The following is a 13507-nucleotide window of genomic DNA, read 5'->3' on the forward strand; positions in this document are numbered from 1 at the left end:
TAATATATTAATATAATTACATATTAAAAAAAGATACACTTGAGTAAAAAACTACCACAGCGCGCGACCGCTTGAACGCTTTATTGAAACTATAATCAGACAAAAATAAACCAACACCAGATATTGTACATGTATCTCTAAAGATAGAATAAATTTGTAGAATGATACTTGACTAATTTGACAGCATAACGAAATCGGAGTAGATCCCCATGACTTGAGTAATTCTTGGATAGAACATATTATAATATCTTATTCTTTACGGCATGATCGAACACTGCAGCACCATTGTTTAAATTCTCTATTATTTTCATTAGTTCATTGTGGTTACCGTCACGTTATCCGTTGAGCCTGTTTTCATAAATTTCATTTGTGCGAAATATACAAAACAACGCGTGCTGTTGAGCAGTAAAATCACGCTTGCGTTTTTTCTATATGTTTTATCTGTACTTAGTATTATTTAAAAAAATCACAAGTTCCAGTTGATCACAGTTTTTCTAAACATCAGTTTATGGTTGTTATTCTGCTCCTCGAGGCAAAGCTGGATAAGGCAAAAAAACATTCAAGGCTGCAATTTTAAAGCTTATACCTTAGATGTAATTCAATTTTTGTAATAAGTTTTGTTGATGCGCTCAAGTTTTATTAAATTGAATTTATTTCTCCTAGTAAATAGGTTTTTAAGTTACTTACTTATATCTTAACGTTTTGAAACTTTTCACAAGCCTACAAAAAAAATTATTTAGTAATATTAGTTCACTTATTACTCTACGTCCATGTCCTTGCAAGGCTGCAGGACAAAGGAATAAAAATATAATATTTTATGAACCAATTTGTCCGTTATTTTCTTTTTCGTGGATATCATGGTACGGTAAATTGTACGATAAGGATTCTAGGAAGCGGGATTTGTGCTCGCTCCGGCTGGTGTCTATGCGCACCATCAAAATAGAGATTTACTTTATTGATGATGATGATGATCGTGGGTACTCGTAAGCCGCGGTTGTTGTTCCCCAAGCACTTGAGCCTTCTTCCTTACTGTTTTTCCTACTTTCTTAGTTCAGTGCAATCGACTTCATCCTTCTTCCAAGGAGTGCTAGGTCATTGACTGTCGTTGGTACAATTTCTTTCCCTGAGTTTTGTTTGTATCTCAGTATTCTTTGTATGTCTTCATTGATGGGTTCTTCGCATTTGAAGTTGTATGGGTGGCTGTTCCTTTCTCCTTAAAGCAAAACGTCCATCATTGACGACACATAAGTAATGTAGATGTTTCCTCAAATGTTAGTGACCGGTAAATAGCCCTGTCACTCCTCTGAGTTTAACTGTAGCAGTGAGTCTGCCATCCTTGGTGAGGGTTATTATAACACAAGCCTACTGTGTGTGACACCTTTAGAGTTTATCTTTCTCATTTTGTTTTTGTTGGATCCATTCTGTGATGGAGTATTCTGTGTTTGTTTTGTTATCCTAATAATAAGAGAAGTGTGTGGTGATTAGTGACCGTTAATCGATAATTATTTAGAAATCGTGAGATGCGGTCTGATGTGATGTAGGTTTCAGAAGAACATTTTCTTTATCGTGCCATAATAAAGAAAATGTTTTTCTGAAACCAACATCACACCAGACCGCATCTCACGATTTCTAAATAATAAGAGAAGAATGTATAAGTATTCTTGTAGATCTGGCAAGTCAGTCATACTTTTCATTACCAAAATTCCTTTGTGACCTCGTACCTAAGACATCACCAGGATGTTGTGTTTCGCAAATTTTGGAGATAATAGATGGATTCTCTGATTAATTTTTTTGGGATTATTTTCGTACGAATGTTTAATCGATGAATATTTTCTGAGGCACAAACGTTGATGGCATGTGTTTCAGGTTGAAAAAACAAAGTATACTTCCTTAATGAGTTTGATTGCTCACATTTTGGGCTTATACAGAACATTCCTGATCTGGTTCATTTATTTGGAGCCATATGTGTACCATACCATTGTATCTGATTCCCTTCCGAATTCGTCTCCTTAGTTTGTTGAGATTTTGAAGGGAGTTGTAAGTCCGGCCCAATTTCGGTAATTGGGTGTCTGATTTTAGTATTATTGTGAACCCGAAGTTTTAGTTCCCTTCCAATTTGATTGTTTATGGAACATAAATCAACTTTTCCTAGCTTGTCCTGAACGTTCTTGTTTCTTCAAAACTGACACATAAAATAACAAAAAAAGCTACAAAAATAAAATTTTCTTCGCTAAATTTTAAATTGTTATAATATATTTTACTGTACATATGATTGTACCTTGTCAAACTTGGCATGAAGTAAATTTAAAATTAATTTCATTCTGGCAGTAGTGCATTGGTATTCAATAGTTGCTGAACGTCAAATGCGTGCGTTACGCAAAACATTTTTAAAATGCATTCCTCGTTTTGTGAATAGACCTGGATGCGATTGTCGGGCTTTCCAGTGATTGTCGTGCTCGCCCTTTAGACGACATTCTCTGTCCAAATGTTATTCCCATCCAGTAAAATGCAAACTAGGGAGCTGTGGATTTTTGTCAAGAATAAAAAATTAGGTTTGATTTGACCCTCAATGATGTCTCATATGAAAGAGCGACATGTGAAATAGTTTATTTTTTGTATTAAATTAAACATTTTTTATACATTTCAGTTCACTTCACATAGTACTCCACTCCATTGTAAATCATTAAAGCATAACTTTTTTTTAAAATTAACATTTACGTTTTTGGAAGAATTTGATCTCAAATATAAAAAAATTTTATTTATAATTTACTAGTTTTCGTGGTCCGCTTGACCAATTAATAACTTTCAATTAATTATGGATTTTAGTTGAGATAAAAAAGTCAATGTCAGGAGCGGGATTCGAACCCACGACCTTCGGCTAGATACGCCGCTACTGTACCACCTGAGATATCGTGACAACATCCACTCGGACACCAACTTCCCATCTCAAACCCACCTTTTGAATTTTCCTCTTTTTTGCCATTTTTCAAATGTCGTGTAATCTATTTGATTCTCGGCGAGATTGGCGGCGTTCGAATCCCGCTCGTGACATTGACTTTTTTATGTTAACTAAAAACCTTAATTAACTGAAAGATATTTATTTATAATACATATCCCATAATCAAATGTAATAACAAAAAGATCGAAACGTTGGCACGATAAAGAAAATGTTTTCCTGAAACCTACATCACACCAGACCGCATCTCACGATTTCTAAATAAATATCGATTAACGGTCACAAATCACCACACACACATAACAAAACAAAAATTGTTGATTAACAGTAAGAAAATTTAAACTCGTATTAATAAAAAAGTGGGATTTTTTTACAACTATGACGAGTCATTTTCATTGCAATTGAACTTATTGGTCTTCTTGCTGGACAAATAAATAAATTTAGCCTTAGCATTTTCTGACGCCACTTTGCCATCTCTAGATTTCTTAATTTTCTTTGTATGAACGTCATTTCGTAATTAAAACTCATTATTTAAAAAATAATCTGATAAGAACAATTTTTAAAGATGTTTTTGTTCAATGTATTATTCCTACCATTTAGTTTTTAGCCATTTTTTTTTAAATTTAGTATTGCATATCAGTTTTTTACACCATAAAAAATACATAGAAAAATGTTAAATTGAACGATAGCGTCACATAAAATAACCTTTAAAATATTCTCTTATATGTAGCCTGTCATAAATTCTCCCTCTTTCCTCTGTCTGTCTGTCTGTCTGTGTCTCTCTCTCTCTCTCTCTCTCTCTCTCTCTCTCTCTCTCTCTCTATCTATCTATCTATCTATCTATCTATCTATCTATCTCTATCTATCTCTCTCTCTCTCTCACTCTCACTCTCACTCTCACTCTGACTCTCTCTCTCTCTCTCTCTCTCTCTCTCTCTCTCCCTCTCTCTCTCTCTCTCTCTCTCTCTCTCTCTCTCTCTCTCTCTCACTCACTAGACTTATTACAGTCAATAATAGATCAATCTGTTTCCTTCGTTCTCCCTGAAATACATCTCACATTTTACTTGAACATTATGGTATTGTATAAATCACAAAACAAACTGAAATTATCAAAGTTTGGCAATAAAAAATTTCAGGGGGGCGTCGGTGGCCGCAACGGTTTAGTAGTTGAAACGGCTTTCGTTGTTGTAAGATGAAGGTCCCGGGTTCGAATCCAAAAATAAAAAACATTCAGGGCTTAAAAATTTTCATTCGTTTTTTATGTTTGTACGTATCACGTAGTATCAATTACATGTTGCATTAATATTTAGCCGGAATTGTCGTGTAAAACACCAGTTTGTAAATTAATACCTAAATTATATATCATTAAGCTGTTATTGCAGAATTAGCTATAAGTTGTCTTTGATGGTATCGGGGATGTGGTCTAATGAATAACACAATATTGACACTAGGCCAAGGTTTCGATGTTTTTCTTTCCTCAGGACTTGAGCCAAATTCTTCTTTTATCCGTTTGTAGAATGTGATGAAAGAAGAAATCGAGAGACAAAACCCTTGTAATCAATGTTGTAAATTTGATCGACCAGCTACCTCTCTTCCATGGTGACATTCTACAACTAGATAAAAATCGAATTTGGCTCAAGTCCTGAGGAAGTTGTACGAAAAACACAAAAAGCTTGGCGTACTGTCAATATTGTGATATTCATTAGACCACATCCCCTATCCCACCAACCATAACTTGTAAAGTAGTTCGTCGATCAACTTTATAATACAATAATTATCCATCGTAAACTGTAACTATAAATACCGTGAGATATCTCACGTAATTGGCGAGGTTATGAACCTGTAATATGGTCGTTACCGATCATTTTCTTGCTGGATTATACTGTCAGACGGGTTTCGGCATTTCGTCAGTCTATTCCATCTGGGTGATTTTTATAAAAACAAGTCTAATTTATAAAGTCGTGAAAGGTAGAGTCCGTGTGTCTTTTATATCATTAGAAATTAAAAAGAAAAAATACAGATCACAAAGACCAACCGGAACACAAAAGATGGCAAAATGTCTAGACACCCCGGATGACCAACCCAGTTAGGATAAGCAGAGCATAATGATCGATGACCAAATTTCAGGTTCATCAGTCCACAGATAACACGAGTAATCTCACTTGTTACTTATCAGTTTCTTTGTATTATTTATATTTTAGGTTTTTTGACATAGATTGTAAGCAGACAACCATCTTAGTTTCTTACAAGTGATCAATAATTTTAAATTATATTTTTATGGTTAGATTCTTTCTTTTGAAATGGATAACTACGAAGAGAGACAATCAACGGAGGGCAGTTCCGGTTCAATATAGAGTCAATTAAATCATCTCTGGGGATTTTATTGCCTTCTGAACGGCATGTGGGGCTTTAAATCATGGCTTTTCTCATGATTTAAACTGTGTACTTAATTTTCTTGAGACCGTTGACATGACATCTAATCTTCTAATTGCTTCAACCTTCAATAATCATCACGGCGGTTTATACGTGATATTAGCCATCTTTAAAATTAATGCATAATTTGACGTTATATAGTTTTAATCAAATTAACAATTTTTGTTTTGTTATTTTCCAGAACGATTAACAACTGATCCAGCCTTATTTCTTTGATAAAATTCTCAACGGTAAGTAAACTATTTTGATAGTGACATGTCTGAACATTACAATGAAAATATTATATGTATAATATATTATCATAATATTGTAGGATTATAAGTTTACATGAAAACTTTGACTAGGTTTACAAAATAAACAGCCTAATATATTGCTTACACGCATATTCTATTAGTACACACATGCACATAAACACTTTACGCATTTAGAGAGGGAAATTATAAATGTTTTTAAATATGTACCTTTTTTTGAATGTGTGGTGATTAGTGACCGTTAGTCGATGATTATTCAGAAATCGAGAGATGCGGTCTGATGTGATGTAGGTTTCAGAAAAACATTTTCTTTATCGTGCCAACGTTTCGATCTTTAGAGATCATCTTCATGGCCTGGGATTTACAAACATCGTTTAGATTTAACAAATACATGTAGGATGTGGAAAAAAGTGAATCTATCATCCAGCAGGCTTCGTACTTTTCACTTGCTTTCTCCACATTGTTTCACGCCAATCTGGATATCGTAGCGCACATTTACACTCATCTGTAAAAAGTACAGCGTACCAATCTCCAAAGGCTGGGTTCTCGAGCAAATGCGAGCTGTGCAACTCTGAATGTTATGGTCAATTCTGGTCCTCTTATAGGGCGAAAAGCCATCAGTCCATACTGATTTAATGTTCTACGAGCAGTGCGTTAAGAAATTTGGACAGCTCGAACTTCCTGGTGCTGGAGAATCGCTTGAACAACAGTAAGGTGTCGGTTTCTCAAAATTCTCAAAGTCAAAAAACGGTCATCCTCTGGTTCTGTTACCCTAAGGCGTTCAGAACCGGACCTTCTATGGTAGGACCCCGTTTCTCGAAAACGTCCAACAGCATCTCGTAGAGTTTACCTGATGGAACGTACATCGTACCATGCGCAACATCCTCAGCACCGGTAATTTTAAGTTTACAAAAGGAAATTAAGAAAATAAGGATGGAAATAAACAGTTTATTGCTTCAGAATTCAAATGAGAGTGAATAAACATTTTAAATTCCGTAAAAAGTAAACATTGAAAAATCCTTTATCCTTGATTTTGATTAAGGATTAAGTGTGTTTACTCTAATCGATATTCCCAATTTAAAACAAAGCGTACACAAATATTTTTTGGTAAAACAGTGAGATAAATTAAGGGTGGAATTTTCTTTTATGGGAAAATGAAAAATAATCAATTGGGTGGAATTTTTTGCCTGTCAGTGTATAAAAAATGAGGAATTATTTATTCAAAAGTAAAATTTATGAATTACATATTTTATCTAGTATAAAGAATTCGTACAGAATCGCACGTCTTTTTTTCTGATTATTCAGAAATCGTGAGATGCGGTCTGGCGTGATGTAGGTTTCAGAAAAACATTTTCCTTATTCAGGGCTCAAATGTTAGTTTTCTGCGTAATTGTGCCATTTTTCTAAAATCCCACCCAGCTCTGAAGATGATCTCAATAAAGATGTAAACATTGGCACGATTAAGAAAATGTTTTTCTGAAACCTACATCACACCAGACCGCATCTCACGATTTCTTAATAATCTTCTTTTGAATGATGACACCAAAGAAATAAATACTGTGATTATTATGGTGAGTGAATTAGAAAATAAAAAGAGTCACAAAAACCATTATGACTGAGATTAAAAGTAAAGAAAAGCAAGGAAGAAAGAAAATGGAGGGAGTAAGAGAAAAAATGAAAAGAAGAAGTTAAAACTATTTTGACTTTATAAAAAAATGAAAAAATAGGTAAATTTGCAACGGCTGCATTAAGAAATTTAAATATATTATTTTAAAAAAACGAGTGATAAAGTGGGGTGAGTGAGCAAAAAGAAATAAAGAGAGTGAAAGAAATCGATAGAGAGAAAGGCTGCATGTGAAATAGTTATAAAAGAGGAAATGGGATGAGAGTGCCAGGGAAAGAGCTTTAGAAAATGGGAAAGGAAAAAGATGAATTGAGTTGGAGAGAGAATAATGGGTTTATATATAGCGTTAGAATGTAAATTACGTTTTAATACTTATTATTAGAATTAATCCGTCGAGTTCGTTTTATTTTATTTGAGAATAAGTTACTACTTTTTGACTATTTAAATTTACAGTACACTCGAAGTACTCGCTCGTCAATGTTTGACTCAGTGAAGAAAAGAGAAGAAGAAAAATGTACAGTTTGGTGAAATTGAATTATTTCTACACACACAAATCGCTCTGACAGTAGCCTCGCTTTTATGTGGCTATTTAGCGTAGGAAAATCAAGCCAGTGTAATGTACGTGACTTTATAGGAAGATATAAAAATTTGTGCCGGGTCTCTGAGTTCCAGCCATTGGTGGAAGGCTTGAAATTTACGAGCGATTCGCAAGAAAGTTCAGTAATCCTGGTGATTTCTGTTCGGAACCCTTTCCCAATAATAGCCGACCGTAGCACCCGTTGTGGTTTTCCGTGTAGGATGCTAAATAAATGTATTTTACAAGCGTATCCCAATGTATCCAGTTTGTGAGTATAAAACCGACCATTTCTCAAACTCAACAAACTTCTAAACACTAACCTAGTTGAAAACTGCGACCAACAGTTTAAGGAACGAAATGATTTAACAATAATTCATTATTCAATTTCGTCGTCCTTTCAAGTTAAACGTTCAATTTTTCAGCAAAAATTGTAAAAGACTGCATAGTACGTCAGGCAGTATATTATAAATTAACTAGCCCTTACTTTATCAAAAAAAGGAGTCCAGTCATCTAAATATTTTATTTATATAACTAATAGCAGTCAACTGAATAAATTAAAAATTTGTCACTTTCTGACTTGAAACGTCGATAAAGCAACTTATTTCTAAAACTTAAAGTACCTTATTCAGAGTTGTCCAAATGTTCAAAATTCAAAATGGAGTTTATTCAAAAAGCAAAGTTGATCTGAATGCCCATATTTTTTTCCAGCTAACTATGAAGATCATTGCCGACTTTTTTTATTGACTATTATTTTTTACGACTTTTAGGTCATAGTCCAATGCGACATTTGGACATACCTGTCCTCACTTGTCAGATTCAGTTAAGGGTGGCTAAAATTATTGTATGAAGAACTACCTAAGGTAGGTTATAAGTCACCGACTTCTGTGCAACGACCTTCCAAATTATGTTTGACCGTACCACATAGTGGACATTTTCTTGGTCTCTTTCTGATGAGGTGGTATGTCGGCCGTATGTCAGGCGAGTATGGCCTATCCTCATCCAAGTGAGAATGATTGCCTCAATTTCTTTTATATTTTCTGGGATCTAGGGTTTCACTATCAGATACACTGTTTTTAACTTTTCGGTCATTGTATCCTAGCGGATTAATCAGTCCATTCCTCATCGCTTTTTTAACGTCCGTGTCTCCGTGGGCGGCATTTTTGCTGCTTCTTTCGCCGATCGGATTGGAGCAAGTTTGAGTTTTATAATATATTATTACTTTACTTCAAAGACTTCTTCAAGGGAGAATAAGATTTATTTTAAATAATTTTATATAAGTGTAAGCAAGTTTATATATATTGGGAAAAGGGATTGAAAATGTAAAGCACATCCGGAGGATTTTATATTTTTTTAAATCATTTTATCAAGGAAAACATTTTTAAGACATTATAAAAATTATTTATTTTTTCTGTAATTCTGGTCGATTTTGAACATTCTTATATAAGTAGAATATAGTGGTATTGTTAGCATTTACATTTTTTCTGAGATGACATACTGTTTATAGTCTGTCGAACTCAGTCTAATTTTATATTGTCTTTGAGCCGTTCGTTTTTCTATACCAACATTTTAATTACCGAAAAAAAAATTTTTTTTCTTTTAATTATTAAAGAAACTTTATCATAGCTATTCAATTACTATTAGGATGTTTTCTGTTTAACGAATTAAAAAAAGAAGGATCGACAGCTTCAAAGATCATTAAGTACGTAAAAGCTTCAATAACTTTTGTGAAATTAATTAAAACAAAATATTCTTCAGCCAACTTTATAAACGTCAGAAACCAAACAAAATAAGAAAAATTGGGAACTAAATTAATTAAGTATTGTAGAAGAAACTTTACTCTCTTATTGAGTGAGAAAAATGAAAAAGGCGAACCCCCTCGAAATATATCTTGTTCTGTTTCTCAGGATATTAAAGATTTTCCCGTGTAAACACCTGACAGTCGTCTATTTTAATTGATTAACTACAATCATTAATGGTACGTTCGTTGGTACTTTGTGTTTTAAGTTCGTTGTACCGATCAGAAGGGTTATCGCGCTACCTATTATTATTTATAGTTTAATTAAACCTCAACCCTTGACTGTTTATTTTATCTAGTGGGTCTCAGTACTGCAAATAGAAAAGTAGAAAAGCGATTCCGACCGCCAGCTGTATTAATCAATCAGTTCTCAGCTCAATGAAAAACTTATAAAAATACATTTTTTAAATCTAAAATTGTTCGAAATTTTGTTTTCCAATTATACAAGTCTGGCTTAAAACACACCCCGTTTTTAAGTGAATGGTTTATGCCAGTTTTATCGATCAAACGTCTTTCAATCTTGTTTTGGACGAGGACCAAATGCGCCTAATAAACCAAAGTCTTGGACCGAAGCAACCAGAAGCGGGCAACGAACTGATTACTATTTCCACAGTGCCCATAAATAAAAATATTTCATATAAGCGGGATTAAAGTCCAAAATGATATGCGATCTCATGATATTAAGAGTTTGAAGAGAAGATACTTAAAATAAATAAAATGAAGTTGGAACAATGAAAACAGAAACTGTTTCGTGTTGAAATTCTCAACACAGGCAAAGTATTTTTCTGCAGATTAGAACATAAAACTGACGAGGAGTAAAATAACTACCATATTTTTATGAGACCACAAAGAAAGCAATCTTCATTCCAAGTTGAGATCAACCATCTAAATCTCGAGTCACATTCTTTAAATACGATATTTGAAAAACTGCTAAAAATGTATCTAAAATATAACAAAGTCAAAAACAAACCAAAAGTCAGTCACGGCAATTATTGTATATACACGGTGGTCAGCTATGAGACGTGTTTTCTAACGCAGTCAGTCGAGAAGGAACGACTTTTTGAATCTGTCAGCTAAAAACAGATTATCTCCATTACCCAGGCATTTCTCTTCAAAATTTAAGCACCTTTAAAAATCTACGTTAGATTGTCTAATGACTAACCCTATCTACAGTTGGGGCAGTACAGTTCAACAGATAGCAGTTTTGCTTATATTTATAAAACTTTAAAATGTTAAAAATTAGAAGATAGTTAAAGAATTTTTAAAGAATTTAGGCTTTTTTGTTAGAAAATTACTACACTGTTACAAAACAGTCAACAAATTGGATAATTTCACAAAAACAGTTTCATCAAATAGTTTTTGAATTGGGTGATAGGTAGGGTTTGTACATTCTTTCTTCTAGGAACAAGTAAACATTGACTTTTTATTGTCAACTAAATCATAAAATAGGTTTATACTTTACAAATATCGTTTTCACTCTTTCACTACCCCCTAAAAACGTGCATCCCGCGAAAATCAGGGTTCTAAGCAAAGAGGAAGATTTAATTCGAATTAATGACATAATTAATTTATTTAAAAAAAACGTAATGCTACAGATTATTATTAAAATAAAGATTAACTTAAATGAATGAAAACAGCTCAAAAGTTTTAACTTTTTCTTTATTATTATTAGGACTTTTACAGTATCAGTCCTACTACAACAAAAGTATATAATGTACAACTAAGTATACAGCGTGCTGTTAAATTTTGTTGTGACAGAAAAGGAATTAGGAAATGTGCGGAACAAGGAATGCGTAATAATGGAGCGTGTTTCAAAAACAGGCTGCAATAAAGTGCCGAAAATGGTAAGCTAAACCTATTACCTCTAGTCAAAAATTACTAATTGTTTGTAAAATAGGCGAATTTTTATGGCAATTTGAGGTCCTGCTCCTCGTAAAAAAAAACCTCGGATCCTACCAAGTCTGGCAACGTTTGGTACAAAACCTGTATTTGAGGCATACTTTTGTTTTTTCAGATTTTTTAAACAAATTTATATTATGAAAAAGATATGGATACAGAAAACAGTGTATTTTTTATAAAACCAGGGGTGCCCTTGTGCGCTTAGTAAGTTGACACCCTGTATTTGCAGTCAAAAATACCTGTTGTTTCTACATTTTTGAAAATATCTAAGAAACTATTAACCTTTTCAAAAACCTTAAAATAAAGAGGTCTTAAAAGATTAAAAACAGTTTTTGTGAATATTTACAATCTCAAGACAGTTAAGTCAAACCTTACTGAATGTTTTAAATTGGACAAAATTTTCTCAATGTTTATTGCCTTAATTTTATTTTTATTATTTATTTTACTTTTACTTTACTTTGTTTTATTTTATTGCTTGTGTAGCAAAATATCTATTAGTTGGACTCAAAGGATTCAATAGGTCACCTATTCTTCAGACAATTTTACACAAATTTTACAAACGACCGTAATTACTATTAAAAATTCGCAGGTAACTGATTATTTTCGTGACAAATTCTTTTTTTTTAATATGAAAAACCTTACCTTCTCGACTTAGGGAGTAAAAAACCTCGTTTTTTGTACCATCACACTTTTTGCCATATCATCATGGATATTGGCAAAAGAATGAATATTCGATATTGGCAAAGTACCTTCCATTTTTTCAGACCTGAAAAAATAAGAACTTCGTTTCAAAGTCGAAATAAGGAAAGGCAAACTTGAGATTTGCATTCTCCCTGCTCGTATTGCCATTTTTACTCTTTTTCTGGGTAGAGCGAATAAATAAAACAATTCCTTCCCCCTTCTTCGGCAATCATAGCAACAAATCTAAATTTTAAATTCGTATTTGTTTTGGAAAGGTAAAGCTTCAATCGCGGTCTTGTTTTAAAGATAACCTCTCAGTTGATTAGCTCTGTCAGTTAATTAGAAATTATTATTACAGACGGTTTAATTGAGAGGGTTTTTTTATAGATAACTACTCGGTGTAATTAGAGAGCAATAAAATATGAAAAAATTGCCCAAATTTAATGTCAACTCGTAATAATTTTTTATTTTAATTAGAATTAAATGTTATCTCAATGAAACAAATCTTTCCTTTAATAATTGCGTCATAACCTTGCATAGATATAAGCATAAGCAACTATCTATATATTTAATCTGATTGCATATGTATTTACAATATTTCGTACACAATATTTCATACAATTTGACTATTAGAGTGCAAACACCAAGAATTAAAAAATATTACAAAAATTTACTAAATGTTATTCAACACAATGTTTGCCTATTATAATAACAATACATACTTTATTACAAAAAGAGTTATAAACATTATATAATATATAGTTTAAAGCAATTTTCGGCATGGGAGTCCATTTGCCGAACATTGATTTACATTTGATTCTAATGTTACAGCACAGAAAAAATACAATTATTCATTAACTAAATATTAAAATTAGTAATTTAAAATTTTAATAATTATATTAATTACTAACAAGCATTATAAACCATAATTTTTGCTTCATATAATTAACAATAAATATAAATTATTGGGAGCTGCAATTTAGAACAAAAACCTTTAAAAAATTCAAAAATTAAATTCTAATTTAGTTTATAAATAATTTATTTTTGATAGTGCCAATCGGGGCGCTCAAAATCAATTTAATTTCTGATATCATAAGGCAATAAACTGGGTCTTATTTAATTTAGCAAAACACAGAAGCCCAAACTCCATTAAAATATATTAAATATATTTTGCAACAAACATGTACTACTTCTTTTTAAACACGGTCATTACGTAATGAAAATATTACATTTTCTGTAGCCACAATAAAAGCACTATTTGAGATAAAGCACGTCTCCTCTGCTTTTGAAT

At 32.6% G+C, this 13507-nt stretch overlaps 1 protein-coding gene across 5 annotated transcripts in view; it reads left to right on the top strand.

The window, feature by feature from the left end:
* The window catches only part of LOC106669294 (octopamine receptor beta-2R), a 293096-nt gene that overhangs the window by 180672 nt on the left and 98917 nt on the right, over positions 1 to 13507 (top strand). For all 5 annotated transcript variants that reach the window (XM_014398660.2, XM_014398662.2, XM_014398661.2 and 2 more), the window contains one exon: positions 5571 to 5619. The gene's annotated coding sequence lies outside the window, so the exon portion shown is untranslated. The remainder of the gene's footprint in view (positions 1 to 5570; positions 5620 to 13507) is intronic.

The sequence above is a fragment of the Cimex lectularius genome, unplaced genomic scaffold (assembly GCF_000648675.2).
Source record: "Cimex lectularius strain Harlan isolate CLEC.00 unplaced genomic scaffold, Clec_2.1 scaffold35, whole genome shotgun sequence".
NCBI classification, from domain to species: Eukaryota; Metazoa; Arthropoda; class Insecta; order Hemiptera; family Cimicidae; genus Cimex; species Cimex lectularius.